At 34.7% G+C, this 11,707-nt stretch overlaps 1 long non-coding RNA gene across 2 annotated transcripts in view; it reads right to left on the bottom strand.

The window, feature by feature from the left end:
- Positions 1-1,110: 1,110 nt before the first annotated feature.
- The window catches only part of LOC144377749 (uncharacterized), a 194,688-nt gene continuing 184,091 nt past the window's right edge, over positions 1,111-11,707 (bottom strand). For both annotated transcript variants that reach the window (XR_013438794.1, XR_013438793.1), the window contains 2 exons: positions 2,320-2,399; positions 1,111-1,402 (listed from right to left, as the gene is read on the bottom strand). This is a non-coding gene — a long non-coding RNA (uncharacterized LOC144377749). The remainder of the gene's footprint in view (positions 1,403-2,319; positions 2,400-11,707) is intronic.

Raw genomic sequence — 11,707 nt, 5'->3', positions numbered from 1 at the left:
AGATTTTAAGAAGGTTTTCCTTTCTAGTAATTTGCTCTGCAAATTATGATTCTCTTTTCTGATTCCAATCCCAGCTTCTTCCTCTGTCTGGGCTATATAATTTTTTGTCCAGTGCAAAAAGTTTTTGAATGAAATCTACCTCTTTGCTCCACAGTTTGGAAATCACTTCCATTTAGAAAACAATGTTGAATACAGACTTCAACTTTAGGCTTCCTTTCTCTCAGGAATATCAGTTCTGCTCTTTTTGATGCTCAACACCTAAAGAAAGTGGAATCATACTCTTAATCCAATTTCATATCTGTATATGGTATAAGGATAAATCCAAATACTATAATGACTAAAATCAGAATTTCCTTTCTTTCCATTTTAATACAACATTAGTTTGCATGTACACAATATGCTGTTGAAATTGTTTTCTGATTGTTTAATGTAATATCCATATAAAAGTTCTTTGTGTCTCCTTTAGAGGGGTTCTCTTTTCAAATCCTAATTTATCTGAAATTTTGAAAAATATGTTATTCTATTGTATACATTGATTTATTTCAATTTCTACGTCTATTACTTCAGTTCCACAGATTATCTTCAAATATGTCTGTTATTGTTGTTTCTGTTCATTATTCAAAATTCTATTCTCCTGTGCTGACCGTTTTCATGTTTTAAAATTTTTTTATATCTTTCTTATCTAAACTTTAAATCACTGAGTATTTCCCTGATCTGATCTTCACAGTATCAATTCTTCTCGTAATTCATACCATAATCGATCTTAATTTTTTATTGAAATTTGGGTCTTCCTATAACATTGTGTTTGTATCAACTCTTCTCTTTTTTGCCTTTGCCTTAATCTCAGATTTTATTTAATAAATATATGTCCTGATTTCTAAAGCCTGGCCATCTTGAATTCAACTGAATATATAAATGATGAAAACGTATATTCTCGTTATTTCTAATTTAAATTGTATTCTTAGGATATGTTTGTTCTGAGTTTTATAAATGTTTCCATTTTCTGGAACTAAGTCCCTCTTCATATATTGTACTATGTTTTGTATCACATTGCTTTTCACCTCTGGATTAGCTTCCTAGAGCCACTGTAATAAAATATCATAAACTGGATGGCATAGAACAACAGATTTTTTTTTTTTAAATCACAATTCTGGAGGTTAGAATTCAAGACAACAATAGGGCCAAGCTCCCTTTGAGACTGAGCAGATCTGTTCTTGTTATTTCCTAGCTTCCTCTCCCTTGGCTTGTTGCTGTATCACCCCCATTTCAGTCTCCATTATCACATGATGATTTCCCCTGGTGGCTCTGTCCATCTCCTTATAAACTCTTCTTTAAAAACAGGATCCCATCAGATGAAAGGCCCACACTTGTTCCAGTTTGACTTCACCTTAGCTAGTTACATCTGCAATGACAATTTTTACAAATAAGTTCATATTCTGCTAGGAACAGGACTTCAACATATCTTTTCATATGGTGGAGCACAATTCAACCTATTATGATTCCTAAATAAGGTATTTATCTATACACAGTTTCATTAAGATACAGGATAAGTAACATGTGTCCTTGGATTTGATCACTCATTTGGAATATTTGCCAGATGGTTTTAAGAGATAGTAATAAAATAAACTCACATTTTTTTTTATCAATGCAGCAAATCTGCATAGCATAGCAAATAAAATAGAGGAAATCTTATGTGTTTACATAATATTGTAACATTTTATTGTTTTCCCAACACCTTTTGTAGCAGATTTTGTTTAAAATATTGACACCTGATAATTCTGTAGATTGTATTGCTAAGGTGCTAAGCTCTGGATGTGGTTCATACCCGCAAGCTTTCATGTTAGAAGCTTCTCCCAGTATCCCGGTATGGCAATGTAAGAGGAGTGGGGACTTTTAGAGTTGCAGCAGAGTGGGAGGTCATTGAGGTGCTTTCCCTGGAAGGGATTAAGGTAGTTCTTGTGGGACGCATGAGTTAGTTCTCAGAAGAGCAAATTGTACTAAAAGATCAAGCCTGACCCCTAAATCACTGTTTGGCATCCTGTCTGAACTCATGATCTTTTCCTCTTGCATGTGTTCTCACCAAGATGCCATCATCACTGGATGATGTAGTCAGGAGGTCCTCACCAGAGCTGATGCACTGTTGTTTGGATTTTCATTCTCCAAAACTGTAAGCTAAATAAAACTTCTTCTTCTTTTTTTTTTTTTACAAGTTACTTAGCCTCAGGTATTTTGTTATAATGACAGAAGACTGATTAATTTACAAGGCTTTTTTGCAAGTCTATTTGTTGAGAGCAAGTTGATGAGCATAAATGTTGTTACCTGAATTGCAAGCATCTAGCAAAATCCATCCAGAGCAGATCCTCTTGATTGACATTTAGTTTTTTCCTGTCTTTTTATCTCTGAAATGATGATACAGAGACAAGATTCTTAACTCCAGAAAGCACTGTTTGCAAGATACTTTCTCTACCTGACCATATGTGTTAGCAGCACACCTATCAGCTTGCAATATATGTTCACAGTTCGCAATTTTTAGCAACCTAGTTTCTTTCTGAGTTTCACTATTTTAACTCATGTAAAGGACACATGGGGAAAAAAAGATTGTCTCTAGATACTACAAAATGTTCTTATGATTTTTCTTATCTTGGTGAGAATTTTACTACTAACCAATGTCATTTATAAGTTGGAATATGTGTGTGTGTGTGTATGTGTATTCTAATTTTATACACCTGCAATTACACATAACTATATAAATAATTTTAAATTAAAAATAATTTCTACCTCACATGAAGCTAATTAAACGTTTATAGGTATATTCAGACTAGGCAAATAAACACAAACTTTCTGTAGAGAAAATTCATTAACTCTAAAGGATTTGACAGGCTAATTCCTGACATTGGTAGCTTTGTTTTCAAGATACTTAGTATCAGATACAGAACTCTGAATAAGAAGTTTATTTACCTAAAACTTTATATATATATATATATATATATATATATATATAAAGTTTTTATTAAATTATTTACTTATTCTCATTTGTTATATGTGATGGCAGAATGCAATTCATTTCATATTACACATATACAGCACGATTTTTCAAGTCACTGGTTGTACACAAAGTATTTTCACACCATTCGTGTCTTCATACATCCACTTAGGGTAATGATGTCTAACTCATGGTCTAGCCTACTCCCGTGGCCCCTCTCTTCCCCTCCTTCCCCTTTGTCCTATCTAAAGTTCCTTCATTCCTCTCATGCTCTCTGCCAAGTCAGCATCCTCATATCAAAGAAAATATTTGGCCTTCGGTTTTTGGGGGATTGGCTTACTTCATTTGGTATTATATTATCTAACTCCATCCATTTACCTGCAAATGCCACGATTTTATTCTCTTTTATTGCTGAGTAATGTTCCATTGTGTATATATGCCTAAGTTTCCCTATCCTATCATCTACTGAAGGGCATCTAGGTTGGTTCTATAATTTAGCTATTGTGAATTGTGCTGCTATAAACATTGATGTGACAGTGTCCCTGTAGTATGCTGTTCTTAAGTCCTTTGAGTATAAACTGAGGAGTGGGATAGCTGGATCTAATGGTAGTTCCACTCCCAGTTTTTCAAGGAATCTCCATACTACTTTCCATATTGGCTGCACCAATTTGCAGTCCCACCAGCAGTGTATGAGTCTACCTTTTTGCCCATATCCTTGCCAACACTTATTGTTGCTTATATTCTTGATGATTGCCTTTCTGACTGGAATAAGATGGAATCTTAGAGTAGTTTTGATTTACATTTCCCTAATGGCTACAGATGGTGAACATTTTTTCATACATTTGTTGATTGATTGTATATCCTTTTCTGAGAAGTGTGTATTCGTGTCCTTGGCCCAATTATTGATTGGGTTATTTATTTATTTTTCTTGGTGTTAAGATTTTTGAGTGCTTTATATATCTATCTGTTGTGCTTGTGGTAAAGATTTGCTCCTATTCTATAGGGTCTCTATTCACCTCACTGATTGTTTCTTTTGCTGAGAAGAAGCTTTTTAGTTTGAATCCATCCATTGATTCTTTGTTTTAATTCTTGCACACTATAGGAGTCTTATTAAGGAAGTTGAGGCCTAATCTGACATAATAGAGAGATCTACCTTGTTCTTGGATAGGCAGAATTAATATTATCAAAATGACCATACTACCAAAAGCAATATACAGATTCAATATAGTCCCAATAAAAATCCCAATAACATTCCTCATAGAAATAGAAAAAGCAACTCCCTCCAAAAAGAGTAAAAAAGCACAGATTATTTTCAAAGAAATATCAATTAAGCCCAAAACACTGATTTCTCAATATTAATAAAAGCAGAACAATGGAAAGTGTCTCCAGGTGCTAAAAAAATAATCATCAATTCATAAATTTACACCACAGAAATAGAAAAAGCAATCATGAAATTCATCTGGAAAAATAAGAGGCCCAGAATAGCTAAAGCAATCCTCAGCAAGAAGAGTGAAGCATGTGGAATCATTATACCAGAACTAAAACTATACTACAGAGCAATAATAACAAAAAAGCATAGTATTGACACCAAAATAGACTTGTAGACCAATGGTACAGAATAGAGAACAGAAAGACAAACCCACATAATTACAGTTATATCATATTAAACAAAGATGCCAAGAACATATATTGGAGAAAAGATATCCTCTTAAACAAGTGGTGCTGGAAAAACTGGAAACATGCATGTAACAAAATGTAATTAAACTTCTATCTCTCACCATGCATAAGACTCAACTCAAAGTGGATCAAGGACGTAGGAATTAAACCAGAGACCTTGTGCCTAATAGAAGAAAAAGTAGGCCCAATCCTCCATTACATTTTTAACTTGAACTACTAATAGTATTTCTTCTTATTGATTTAAAGGAATATATTAATCTTCTTAAAAGTTTTTTATGTTTTTTTTGACCATCTAAACTCATTAAATAGACACCAATCTCAAAGCAATAGATTAGAGGAACACTTACAATATTGATTGCTTAACAAAACACTTTGATTCTCTATGGTTGGTATTATTACTACCGTCAGTCTTGCTGATTTTTAGTTTCTTTGAAATTCAGAAAAACATTCAAGTGTGTGATACTAAAGAAAAAAACATTAAGTATTTGGTTAGAAACACACACACATGCAGAGAATTTGTGACCTGGCTTTATAGTTACTATGTGGTTGAATTTGAGAAAAAGAAATTCTCTAAACTAGATTTTCTCTTTTGAAAAGAAGTTTAATACTATTTTCTAGAGTTGTTGAAAATGAAACAAAATGATATTGGTATATGTTCAAAGTCTTTGGAAACAATAAAATAGTAGACAAATGTAGGAATGTTTGTTATTTTGAAATTATGATGATAATTAGAATATTCACCTATTAAGCATATAAAACAAATTTTGTTGCTACCTAAATATATGCTAAGTGAAGTCGGGTTGCATGAATTTCCCTAAAGTATACACCAAGAGATACAGTTCCATTAAAGAAGGAGTAGGCATTTCTGTCTCTTCCATGAAACACCTCTCAAAATCCAGGACGTAATGCATGAAATGGCTATCTCTAAACACTGACAAATATAAGGTACCATGTATATTGGGGATTAAACCAGAACTTGAATCAAAATCAAATGAGCCATGACTATCCTGTTTTCCCTCCACTATTTTTCATACCATATTCATAGCAACAGGAAATATAAATCCCTTCACTGGATTCAGACATAAAGAGTTCCGTCTTTTTGCTTGGAATATCAGGAAAGTAGAGTCACTTGAAGTTAAAAAGAATGGAGGAAATTCCTTGGATTTTGTTGATGTTATTCTCTCCCACTTTAGCCTCCATAGAATCCCAATGTGGCTGGACATGGGGGCCCATGCCTATAATCCCAGAGGCTCCAGAGGCTGAGACAAAGAATCGCAAGTTCAAAGCAGCCTCAGCAATGGCGAGGCACCGAGCAACTCAGTGAGATCCTGTCTCTAAATAAAACACACAAAAAGTAGGGCTGGTGATGTGGCTCAGTGGTTGAGTGCCCCTGAGTTCAATCCCTAATACACCATCCTCTCCCCCACCAAAAATCCCAAATGGCAACATCAGCCTCAATTACAAAGTCAGAATGATGGCAGAGGAAGTAGAGCAAGCACCACAAATTTGAGAGGGTATTTCTTCTCTATGGCTATAGGAACTATGGTTTAAGAGCCTGCAGGGAATCCATATTGCTTGTTTTTACTCTCTGAACACCCCTATTTGTTGGCATTAGAAGCAAACACAGTAGGGAAAGTCCATGAGCAAGTGGGAAAAATAAAGGCAGTTTTTATAACCAATAGACAAAGAAGTGGGACCCTGGGAGCTAGAAAGTGGCGGGAAAATCATGCATGTCAGAGTGTAGGCATGTAGAAATATTCATGTAAAAAAACTGAAATGGCTTTTTGCCAATTCATATTCTTGGAAATGTCTGCTTTGGTGACTCAGAGGCAATTAAAGTGATCTCCCTGTGATGTCCTGCCTGTGACCATCCTGTCACAGCCCTTCACAAAACTCAGTTGAAAGCCAAAGCCTATTCATACCTTCCATACTGGTCAGCACTGAGCTGGGTGGAAATGAGTAGAAAGAAAATCTGAAATGCAAAAGAAAAACGTCCAGCACACTGGACCTTCTTTATACACTAAGTAGAGTCATAAATTTGTAGTATTTTTCTATTGATTAAATGCATGTCCTTTGGTTTTACTAGACATAGAAGTAAAAATTATCATTTATGTCCCTGATATCTTTTGCAATTAATTCTAAATGCATTCATGTGTATCAAATATCCGGTCCCCTCAGCAGTTGCTGTATATGGGTATGTTTTTCTAAAAATCAATCATCCCTTCAATATGTGAAGCAAAGGACAATGACTCTTAATATATGACTTTATTTTGTCTTCAATTTTGAACTATCAATAGTTGTGTCTATACTACAAAAGGTATATTGCGTTCCATTTCATGCTATGTCTAGACCAAGAGTAATTTCATTGTTTCAGTAATGATTTTATAATACTGAAATATTACTAAGAAGGCACACTTGAAACAATCTTGAATGCTGTTTTTATTTTTTTTTCTTTGCTTGGTAACATTGGTAGAGTATTTTACACTAAAAACTTTGAAACACTTTAAAATGAACAGAAGGTAGACTAGAAATCTGTATCCATAGGCTATAAAGAGAACATGATTGATTGTGTTAATTATTTTTCCACAGAAGAAGGGATTCATTTTTACTAAGGGCCTTCACAACATTTTCAGAGGTAAGGTAAGGTAATGAAGCCTCAGCCTTACTTATATTTTTCATCTTTATCATCTCATCCATATCCTCTTCAATAGTGAATTCAGTGTCTCTACCCTGATATTCTCTGATGTGTAATAGTGCATCCTGGCAAACAAATGTTCCACTCAATTGTTGCCAGAAATCTTGTTTTTTAAATCTCATTCATCTCAATGAGCTGATGTTATAGTGCTCAACTCAGTGAGTGATGTTACAAATATATATTAAACAATAGAAATGGGTAAGATTCATGGTCTTTCTATTTCTTGAGAAATCACAATAATTACAATAATTTTGCATTGGTATACAATGCTGATAAAATGAATTTTAGTAAGAAAAAAAAGAATGTTAGACATCTGTTTCCTTTTAAAAAATCTAGGTTTTTTTAATGGGGGGGAGTATTTCTAGGGATTAAACTTAGGGTTACTCAACCACTTACTCATCCCCAGCCCTATTTTCTATTTTATTTAGAGACAGGGTCTCACTGAGTTGCTTAGTGCCTTGCTTTTGCTGAGGCTGGCTTTGAATTCTCAATTCTCTGCCTCAGCCTCCTGAATTGCTGGGATTACAGGCATGCATCACTGGGCCTGGCTAAAAATCTGTTTGTTTATTTTAAACCACAGTTATTTGTTTAGCTAAACATTCAGCCAATTATTTAAAGTCCTGCATTAAGAAGAATGACTATTGGAAATTAAGACTCTAGGATGATACTTCATTTTATGAACTTTATAATATTATATAACATAATATAATATAATATAAATTCAATAGTGTGTACTGGAGAGGTGCTTGGGAGCAAGAGTGTAATCACAAGATACAACCGCACTGAAAATGATGACAGTGTTTTCCAACAGTATCACTCACTCTTTCCTTCTACATTCACAATTTTCCACCAAAAGCTAAATTTAAGTAAATGACTTATTCACGTGGTTTTTAACCACTGAATATAAAACTTCTGAAGGTGGCCGTGAAATCTATGTTTCATTAGCCTTTCATTAGGAAGATTGAAAAAATAAGTGGTTCTGAAAACTTGTATATTTTAAAAAATTTTATAGAAATTAAAGTTGGTCTAATTTGTATAGAAAGGTGCAGATAGACCCTGGGTTAGTAGAAACAATCTTGAAGATTTCTTCAAAAAATCATATTATCTTAATTGGGTATTCCTAGAGGGTAGGCCAAGGAGAAATGAGGCTGAGAATGGTTCATGAGTGGGATTTCAAGAGTCAGGGACACTGACCATCACCCCAAGTCAAGAGACACAGGCAAAGCCACCAGAGGGAGGCTCTGGCAAGTGTGGCATGAATGCATACACATGCTTTCTGCATTGTTTCTACCTTTAATGGCTACAGTGATATATTTGTCAATAAAACATGTTATTGGAAAATATCCTCATTAATAGATACACCTCTTAGTTTGTTTTAAAAGACTATTTTACTTTTAAAGAGGAGTCTTAGAACTGAGTTACTTTCCATCTTCTCTAGTTGAGTGATCTTCACCTAAGAATTCCTTTCAATAAGCATAATAAAAACATGAGCAAGTTATAATGCTGCATTCGTTCTTGCTTAGAAAAGCAAAGGATCCATAGACGAAGGTAAGGTTAAAAATGATAATTTCTAACCACTTTGAGAGGATTATTTTGCAAGGTGATCCTGGAAGAGAAGGGGTCCTAGATAGTTGGACCCTAAATTGTTGAACCACAAAAGGAAGAGACTTTCTAATCATGCACCTCAAGCAAGTGCAACAACTTCATATGCACCATTTAAATGTATGACTGAGGCCATCCCAGATACAGGTCCCTGGGCCTTACCTGCGTAAAGGGATTATTAGTCATAATATGACTCTTCTCATATGTGGTTATGCATTGAGGATGGAATTGTATTATACAACTGAACAGGCAGAAAAACAGGCTCTCAAATATATCCACATACTAATCCCTGCAACCCGTGACTATGTTACCTCACATGGAAAACCAGCCACCATGCAACACTTAATATAAACCATGTTCTGATATGTTAACTGAACTCCATGTAGTTTGAATGTACAGAATAATACCAAAAGTGAAAATTGTCTTGGATTTTGAATAAGGAAAGAGCAGTTGATGGACATAAATAAATAGGAAACCTATCAGATGTGATTTGGAGAGTGAAGACTCAGCTAGGGAAAAATTATTCCTATCTTACCAAAGGTTACCTTATCCTCTGTTATGGTTCAGATATGAAGTGTCTCCCCAAAGCCTATGTCTAAGACAATGCAAGAATTTTCAGAGGTGGTATTATCAGATTATGAGAGGTATAACCTAATGAGTGGATTAATCCATTGATATAGATTAACTGGGTGATAACTGTAGGCAGGTAGGGTGTGGCTGGAGGAAGCAGGTCACTGGGATGTGCCTTTGGGTTTATATTTGTCCCAAGTGAGCAGAGCTCTCCCCACTTCCTGGTTGCCATGTCTGAGTTGCTTTACTGTGCCATGCCCTTTTTGTGGGGAGCCACTTCAGAAAACACTCTAAGTCCGAATTCAAATCAAAGAGAGCATTATTTACTTGGCCAGGGATTGTCACCCACCCATAGAGACTGAAGTTCTGTGGGAGAACAGCAACTTCCTGGTCTGTTTCTTGAGAATTTATGGACGAAAACCATAATTTAGTGGCTTGCTTAGTGTCATGTAAGCAAGCCAATCACAGAAGTTAAAACAGTAATTAGCAAGACCTGAGGGCTTTAAGCAGGACTGGAATTTTCCAGTTAGCAAGCAAGTACAGAAGCTAGAAAAAAAGCAGTCAGCTTTGTAACTCAGTTAACCACATCTTGGGTCCCAGCAGGTATTAGATGACCTTATCCTGAGTTCAAGCAAGTGGTTAGCAGGAGCGAGAATCTACTTCAAAGTCTTGGGCTACCAAGACCTCCATATCCTGAGATGAATACATTTTGCAGGGTACAAAGTACAGAAAACAATATATTATAAGAAAACAGCTTTCATTTCAGTTTCCCAGAAACAGCTCTTGTAACAGTTTTTTTTTTTTTTCTTAAATAGAAGGCAGCAAAATGGAGCTTCAGGTCTGTCTATGACAGTTCTTGCTTTATAATTGTCTTATTTTTCAAAATCTTATATCTATAATCTATATTTTTACTAATCTATAACCTATAACTTACACTCTTACTGATTTTATTGATTAGTTTACACCACAACACCCTTCCATCATGATATTCTGCCTCTTCTCCAGTCCATACAATGGAGATGGCTCATCCTGGACAAATTCTCTGAAACAATGAGCAAAATAAACTTCCTTCTCTGAGCTGTTTCTGTCAGGTCTTCTGGTCACAGTGATACAAGAGCCTACTGAAATATCTTCTGTGAGTCTCTGTCCTCTTCAGAGAAATGAGAACAATACTCATTTCATAAGTTTGCTGAAAATATATTTTGATGCTATTTCAATTTAATATTTTATGAAATATTTTCACTCTTCATATTGCCAGAGTTGATGTAAAACAAAAACAGACACAACAATGAACCCACAAAGGCTAGCCTTAATGCTGAATTTATTCTTTAAGAAGCAGCCAAAATTGGCTTTAATAAACTGCTCCAAAACTACAGGGATTGTGCTAACTGCTGAGAGGTTAGTGACTAACTTAAATGAATCCATTGTACATTTCAAGAGGTGAAATTCTCCTTGGATACTCAAGGATACAGTAATGTCCATCAGACTTGAAAACCAGGCTCATTTTAGTAGATTTATACAGAACATTCGTGAAGCAGGGGTGGGGAGAGTGCTGGGAGGTGCCTATTTTGAAGCAACTAAGCCTTATTATCTAAGTTTTAAATATCTAGCATTCAGAAGAACTGTACAAGGAATTAATCTCTAAAATTTTAAAAACCCTTTCCCCACTATTCAAAAGATTCCAGGATTTGGTACCACTGGCAAAGAGTCCAAATGAAAAAAACTTCACTAATAATATTACTGTGAATAAGAATGAAGTTCTCCTAATACTGAAGGCAATCCTCTAGTGAAGGGAATTGAGAGAGTTAAAATTATTTCAGGGCTCAAACTGTTGAACCTCTTAGATGAATAATCCTAGGAGATAAAAATGTTCTTTGTTTGTGAGAATAATTGAAGACTTTTTAAAAAAGAAGGAATAGTAACTGGTTAAAATTTGTTTCTATCTTTCCAAGCATTCTATAATGTATGTTTAAAATTACTGCCATGTGCATTTATTTATTTTTTATGAAGACTTTAATGTTGAGACATTATAATATTTAAAAAGATTAGAGAAGCAAAGAAATTTCTGTGGGGTGAATTTAAATCACTATGCAAGAAGTGTTTTAGATTCAAAAAAAGAAATACAGCAAATTAGGTCACCTGAGGAAAGAGTGTTTGAAAAATGAATGTCCTTTAGAAAG

This window comes from Ictidomys tridecemlineatus, chromosome 5, assembly GCF_052094955.1.
Source record: "Ictidomys tridecemlineatus isolate mIctTri1 chromosome 5, mIctTri1.hap1, whole genome shotgun sequence".
In the NCBI taxonomy this organism is placed as follows: domain Eukaryota; kingdom Metazoa; phylum Chordata; class Mammalia; order Rodentia; family Sciuridae; genus Ictidomys; species Ictidomys tridecemlineatus.
Note: the sequence above shows the minus strand (reverse complement) of the source record. Positions and strands in the feature narration are given on the sequence as shown.